General features: G+C 36.6%; 1 pseudogene; it reads right to left on the bottom strand.

Moving 5' to 3' along the window:
* Positions 1-6,255: 6,255 nt before the first annotated feature.
* On the bottom strand, positions 6,256-7,240 carry LOC100762006 (annotated as a pseudogene).
* Between the last annotated feature and the right edge of the window lie 841 nt (positions 7,241-8,081).

The following is an 8,081-nucleotide window of genomic DNA, read 5'->3' as shown; positions in this document are numbered from 1 at the left end:
ATTACAGAGCTATAGTCTTGGAAACACCTTGGTATTTGGCACAAAAATAGACAGGTAGACCAATGGAATCAAATTGAAGACTCTGATATTTACCCACTCACTTATGAACACCTGATCTTTGACAAATGATGCTGGCATAACTGGATGCTGGCATGTAGAAGATTGCAGATAGATCCATATCTATCACCATGCAGAAAACTTAGGTCCAAATAGATAAAAGACCTCAATATTAATCCAGCCACACTCAACCTCTTAGAATAGAAAGTGGAAAGTACCCATGAATGAATTGGCACAGGAGACCACTTCTTGAACATAACACCAGTAGCACAGACACAGAGATTGACAAGTAAATTGCACCTCCTAAAACTGAGCAGCTTCTGCAAGGCAAAGGATTTTGTCAGCAAGACAAAACTTCAGCCCACAGATTGGAAAAGATATTCATCAACCCCATATCTGACAGAGGTCTGATCTCTAAAATTTACAAAGAACTCAAGAAGCTAGTCCCCAAAACACCAAATAATTCAATTAAAAAGTAGAGTACAGAAAGAACTAAATAGACAATTCTCAAGAGAGGAATCTAAAATGGCTGAAAGACACTTACAAAAGTGCTCAACATCCTTAGCCATCTGGGAAATACAAATCAAAACAACTCTGAGAGAGCATCTCACTCCTATCAGAATGGTGGAAATCAAAAACATCAATGACAGTTTATGCTAGAGAGGATGTGGAGAGAGGGTGACACTCCTTCACTGCCAGTGGGAGTGCCAACTCGTACAGCCACTTTGTTAATCAAAATGGAGATTCCTCAGGAAAATGGAAATCAGTCTACCATAAGATCCAGCAATTCCACTCCTAAGAATATACACAAAGGATGCACATTCATACAATAAGAACATCTGTTCAACTATATTCGTAGCAGCTTTATTTGTAATAGCCAGAATCTGGAAATAAACTAGATGCCCCTCAATTGAAGAATAGATACAGAAAATGTGGTACATTTACACAATGGAGTACTACTCAGTGGGGAAAAATTTGAATCTTGAAATTTGCAGACAAATGGATAGTACTGTAAGAAACCATTCTGAGTGATGTAACCCAGTCACAAAAAGGCAAACATGGTATGTACTCACTAATATATGGATTTTAGACATGAAGCAGGACATTTCAAGCCTACAATTCTACCACCAGAGAGTCTCGGAAACAGGGAGGACCTTAAAAGAGATATGCATTGTACCTGAGAGAAGGGAAATGCTCAAATTGGGAGCATGCAAGGAGGGGAGAAGGAGAGGGAGATGGGAGTAAAAGACGTGGAGAAGAGGAGCTTAGAAGAGGACATGGGGGATCAGGCAGGTTGAGTCAGGTCAAAGATATAGGAGAGCAAGTTAAGAGATATCATAATAGAGGGAGTCATTATAGATAGGTTTAAAGAGAAATCAGGTACTAGGGAGATTTCCAGAAATCTACAAGCATGACGCCAACTGGCAATCCAAGCAATAGTGGAGAGGCTACCTTAAATACTATTCCTCGATAATGAGATTGATGACTACCTTATATGCCACCCTAGAGGCTTCAACCAGTGGTTGATGGAATCAGAGGCAGACACCCACAGCTGAAAACTGAATAGAGCTCCTGGAACCCAATTTCAGAGAGGGATATGTGATGAGCAATTGGGTTACAACTGGACTGGTGAAACTCATGAAAACAGCTAACCTTAATAAGGGGGAGCTCAGGGACCCCATATTGATGGCTGAGAGGCCAGCATGGGACTGATCCAGACCCCTTAAATGATGGTGTAAGTGAGGAGGCCTCGACAATCTATGGGGCCTGGGACAGTAGACCAGTATTTGTATCCCTGGCATACAAATGGACTTTGGGAGCCCATTCCACATGTAGGGATGCTCTCTCAGTCTGGACACATGGGGAAGGATCCTGCTTGGGTTGAGAGACTTTGGAGATCCCCCATGAAGGGCCTCACCTTCCCTGGGGAGCATAGTGGGAGTGAGTTGAGGGCTCGGGGGAATTGTTTGGGTTCGTTGAGGAGGGGCGGGAAAATGACCTGGGATTGGCATGTGAAGCAAGATTGTGACTAATTTCAAAAATAAATAAATAATATTAATTGAATAGAAAAAGTGTCTTGATTCAAGACAATGCATGTTATATTCAATTATACACATAAAAAAGAATAAAACCAAATAGAAAATGGTCAGCATATCTGCTACAGAAAACAGGAAGATAAAGAAATATATAGAGATACCAATAGATAAATGATGGCATCTGTGTTTAACTATTATTACAGAAATAATGTAGCATACTTCAGCTACTCTTCCAAATGATTTATCGAACTCTGTGTACTATTTTAAGAACTCATGAGTATTATGAGATTGATATTTGTGGTTTGGTTCCCTATGTAGCAGCATTTTTATTTTCCTTGCACAAATTTAGGTAGGTAGGACACATTGTCATAATCATTTAGAGTGTGAACACCATTTTTACTAATTTCTTTTACTCAGATTTCCACTGAAATTTTGTCCCAATATATAGTTCCCAATTTTTATGCTAATACCACTTATTACCGTTGAAATATTCAAATGTATGCAGAATTTTAGCATATATAACAGGAATTGTAATATACTAAAGTTCAACATTACATCCTACTCTTAAGATCTATTCATTTTTGTATGTATATAAAACTTGTTGATTCTGAATTAAATGTATATATAATTTTGCTATGATTTGAATGATGTTAGCTCTCCTGGAAGTCATTCATAAACTTAATACTAGATGAGACATTATTGAGAAGTGAGTAGTCAGTGATTGGGATTTTTTAGTTTATGTTATAAAGGCAGAGATTTCATGAATACATCATGACTACAATAAAAATCACTCTGGACAGTAGATTAAACTTCTTGTATTGTTCCTTCATATAAGGGACAATTTCTGTAACCTACACAGTATACAACGTTCAAAGTACCATCTTTCCATCAGACAAAGTGCACTTACCAATATCACAGATGCTTACAACTTAATCTTGAATTTCTGTGCCTCTGGAACTGTTAGAAAAAAATATAATATATACATATATATATATATATATATATATATATATATATATATATATGTCACAACAAAAGAACAGTAAACATACTCTACTTTTAAAATTCTATTTTTTATCCACTCCCCATTTGATAGCCATCTATGCTTTCTTCATTTATGTGCTTATGTTTAAATTTATCATTAATTATGTGCAATTAATTGCATTTACAAAGATAACAATTAGAGAATACTTGAGATAACTAATAAAATGGTATTTATTTTGGCTCAATTTTTAAGGTTCTTGTCCTAATGGTACAGGCTCTTTGCTTTACAATGCTGCTGGTCATTTTGGGGCAATACTAGTGAGTGCACACTGACAAGAACACAATAGAAACAAAGTGGACTGAACAAACATTTTACACATCCTTTCAATGACATATTACTAATACCTAGTAATCTTTCAAAAATTCTCACTTTTCAGAGTTTTCACTCTTTTTAAATAATGTCACAATAGAAATCAAGTTTTTAATACAGTGCTCTTTGTGGGACCATTAAAAATTCAAACATATAGCATTATCCAAGTGTCTCCAGCTATAAAGGGTGATGTATATTGCTCAAGTATATTTTCTATTATGTAAAAAACTAACAAAATTCTACTAAGTAACTTCATTGCTGTGTTTTAAGCAATAACCCTAATTATTGCATATTCTGCCTCTATATCAAAACTTGGCCACCAAATCCTATGCCTCTTTTTAACATGGTGAAATCATCAAAGTTCTTTTGGACCTCATGGTAACAATGGTATATGTAATAAAACCTAAACAATGTTAATACATATGCACTATTACCCTTATCACTATTGTAATAAGTAAAAGTGTTGCTGGGGATGGAACCTAAGACTTAGTTTACTATTGAACTATCCTTCTATACTCATTTTTCTTGGTGCTTAAATATTATTGAAATAAAAGAAAGTTACAGATTTCTTTTTCTTCTTCAAAGTCTTACTATGTCACTTAGCCTGGTCTTGAATTCAACAACTCAAGGTATCCTCCTGCCTCAGGCTCTAAAGTTGAGCCATATGTATTCTACTTTCTTTTCATTTTTGATTTTATTTTTATGTATTTGAATTACAAACAAGATTGAATTACATGACGATCCCAATTCCCTTCTCCCTCCCTTCCTCCTCTATCACCCCCCCAACTAAAATTCTACCTATCATATGTCTTTTCTTCTAATCTACACCTGACTAGGTTCCATCCCCAGCAACACAAAAAGTGCAAGGAAGGGAAGGAACGAGCAGAGTGCTGAATGAATGGCGGAGAAAAGACTCTATTACCAGGAGCAACAAAACCTACAAACATGAGGCTGGCAAGATGGCCAAATGAACCAAGCTGCTTGCCACCAAGCCTGAGCATGATCTCTCAGACCCGCACAGTAGGAGGAGGGAGCTGCCTCAATATTTACATGCAAAATCAACATGTAATTTTACAAAGTGTCTTAAAAACACAAAACACTTAAGAAATGTGCATCACCTCCATTAAAGAAAACAACAAAACAAACAAAAATCATGAAACTCTACTGGGCACTCTAACAGGAGATGCTAGAAATGAAGACACAACTAAAAGAACGACTATGCTCCTGGACTGGAAAACTCTATTATTTCATAAATGCAATTCCAAATGGGATTTTAATGACACTTGTAGAAAATGCAATGAACTTATTATAGAGTTCATAAAGAATAATGAATACATAGGCAAGCATAACCAAGGAAATTAAGAACAGTGTTTGCATTAACATATCTAAAGTCATAATAAAAAATGTGACAGAAAAAAAGAAAAAGTGTAGCATATTTCCTATGAAAACTGATGAAAAATATTCATAGTTATCACCAAATGCCAGAGGCTATATTGATGATACAATAAATATTCTACCTTTAGTACAGAGCATAATGAATATTTTAATTTGACTAAGTGTATTTTTGATTACCTTCTGCCTTGTTCAGAGCCCCAAACATTAATTAAATGATTCTATAGGCACTATGGTGGGATTTACCTTCTTGGCATTACTTGAATTTGGAATATGGTACTTGTCTCTTTGATTATACTTCATTTGTGGTACTGGCCTGATATGTTCTCTTGAACTAGGAAGTCAGGTTTGGAGTCTCAAAGAAACAGTAGTAGATCTGTACCAGGCAATAGTATATTCATCCTAAGTATAGCTCACAAGGAACTAGCAGTTCTTTGCTAGAAATTCAGGATCAATACTGCAAGACAAATTTAGAGCAAGACTGTATTAAACGCGTAATTTCTAAATATCAGTTCAAAAGGGATTTTATAATTCTACTAGGGGCTTTTATTAGCTCAGGTCATTTATAAGACATGGTAAAAACAAATAGTTTGTTCATTCTGCTCTAGAACAGTGGCTTTCATACTGTGTGTTGAGATACCTTTGGTGGTTGAGTGACCCTTACACAGGGGTCATATACCAGATATCCTTCATATCAGATATTTACATTATAATTCATAGCAGTAGCAAAACTACAACTATGAAAATAATTGTATGGTTGGGGATCACAATGTGAGGAACTGTATTAAAGAGTCACAGCATTAGGAAGATTGAGAACCACTAACCTAGAATATGTTCAGTTTGGTAAATTGCTTCAAACCTTATCAAGAGAGACTGAGAAAATATGTTCTTTGTGTGCTTAATGAATAATCTCTGTCATCAAAGTAAGTAGTAACATATTCAAATTATGGGCATAAGATGCCAGAGCTAGTACAGCATTTGAGCACTAGATCAGAAACTGTGGATTTGTCTTCGTGATGGATGACACTAGATTTGTTTTCTAGGTATTAGTTTCTGTGATTGTACCTATCCAAAAATACTTTAATTTGTTGTTTACTTATTTCACCCTTAGGACTGTTGCTCATAGCCATTACTCTCTGAATGTTAAAGTGATCAAAATATTCAGATTTTGTCCTGGCTTTCATGGTAATTTTGCCTCTAACTTATGATCCTTCAACACTGCCACCTGATCTCCACTGGTTGCACAAGTTCTAATTGTTCTTAATAATAAAAAACCAGAGTCAGATTATTAAGCAGTGGAATGTAGTGATAGCTTGTTTATACTTCCACTTTTTTTCTTACTCAAAATAATTTTATTTAATGACAATAATAACTGATGAGAAGTTAGTCCTGAAAACTTCACAGTTGAAGCCTGGGCTACATAAGAAAACACTGTATAGTTTTTTCTGATAGGCTGAGGCAGGATAGGGTATGTGCTGTCTCTTCAGGGCTCTCTTTGGTCTCATTGAGTGTGCTGGCAAGAGAAGCATCTGCTTCAGTGGCCATGTCCTTCAACACATCTGGGACAGTCCCATCTTCTTTCACATCTTCACGAAGTTCTACTGCATATCATTTGTGAACTAATTCTAGCCCAATACCAAGTTTTTCCCATTACTGGTATCATTTAAGTGGATTTTTGGCCAAGTTGAGTTTCCAGTCCAGACATAGCTAGAAATCTTGGCGACCAATGGCTTTGAGTCAGCAAAATGAGTGAGTCTCTCAAACTCATCTAGAGCTTCTTCTTCCCATTGTTCACCTGAGGGGACAATTTGTGCCAGACTGTATTCTATTGCTTGAAAGAGAAGGCTCAGGAAGTCACTCCTGAGAGCCCTGAGTTCCTTCAGTGGGGAATTTCCATTATTTCCAAAGTCCACAAAATAGACATCCCAGTTCCCATTTTCCAGGGTACCAAGAATCTGGGCTCGATACCAGGAACCATCTGCAGAATAACGTGCTGCTACAATGTCTCCTACTTGCACAGTCAAGTCTTCAGGCAGACTATTTTCATAGTGCTGGGCCATCTCAATGATAAGTTGATCCAACTGGTGTCTATGAGAGCCAATGATTTGGATCCAGAAGTAGGTAGGATGTTCATAAGCAGAAATGTAGATGTCTAGACACTCATCCTTATGGAAACTGAAGTCAGGACTGGGAACTTTAATCATGGACGTCTCTGGACTGTTTTGGGCACCAGAATTCTCAAGGCTCTCATCAGAAGATTCTTCCCAGAAAATTTCTTCTGGTCCTTCAGCAAACATGTCACCAGCACCTTTGCAGAGAAGAACCTCCACCGGTACAGCTGGCATCATGCTAGAACAGGTATTATTCCAAAAGGTCCTTCACCAGCTCCTTCTGGCTCCATCGCTGAAAGTTACAGTACAGCCAGGCCTACACTGATAAACCCTAACTCATAAAACAAAGAATAAAATCAATTAAAAATTTAAACTGTCTGTGTGTTGCTCCATGACTTCAATCCCATCATTCAGGACACAGAGGCAGGAGGATATTTGTGAGGTCATGAACAACCTCATCTATATAGAGAGCTCTAGGACAGCCAGTAAAGTATAAGATGGCCTGTCCCCAAAAACAAAGAAACAAATAAAAAAAATCCTTCAACATATGTAGCCAGATCAATGCATATTAAAATCACTTTGACACTTTTAACTTTCTCAGAAATGGTGAAAAACATGCAATCCTCTATGTCCACTTTTTATGAAACTTGTCATTTTTTGAGGAAATTGAGCCAAATTCCACTTCTTGCTATCTGCTTTCACCTAGGAAAAAGGCTAATGGAGATTTATCACAAATAATAGTTCTCCAGATAGTAGTATATTCCTCTTTAGGTGTAACAAAATGGAGCTCATTGTAGAAGAACAACCATCACAGTACTTACTTGGTAAGAAACTAATGAGGTTCTCTTATGCCATTTATTAAGTCAGTTCTAATATTTACAGTTGTCTGAATCTTATGCCTTCATTCTAAATCATCTAACATAATTTCACTTTTCTATCATATTCCTAAAATATTTAAGTCAAGTATTTAAGATAATCATCCCACAAGTGATTTGGCACAGGTGCTAAATATTCCTGATGGGTTAGCATAGATGTGGGTGACAGGAAGAAATGCTGACTATTTGAGGCGATGGATGTTACATTGATCTATAATTTTATAAAGGCACATTTACTTGTTCTTATAATTGAATG

Source organism: Cricetulus griseus, chromosome X (genome assembly GCF_003668045.3).
Source record: "Cricetulus griseus strain 17A/GY chromosome X, alternate assembly CriGri-PICRH-1.0, whole genome shotgun sequence".
Lineage (NCBI taxonomy): Eukaryota > Metazoa > Chordata > Mammalia > Rodentia > Cricetidae > Cricetulus > Cricetulus griseus.
This window is presented reverse-complemented; position numbering and strand designations above follow the sequence as displayed.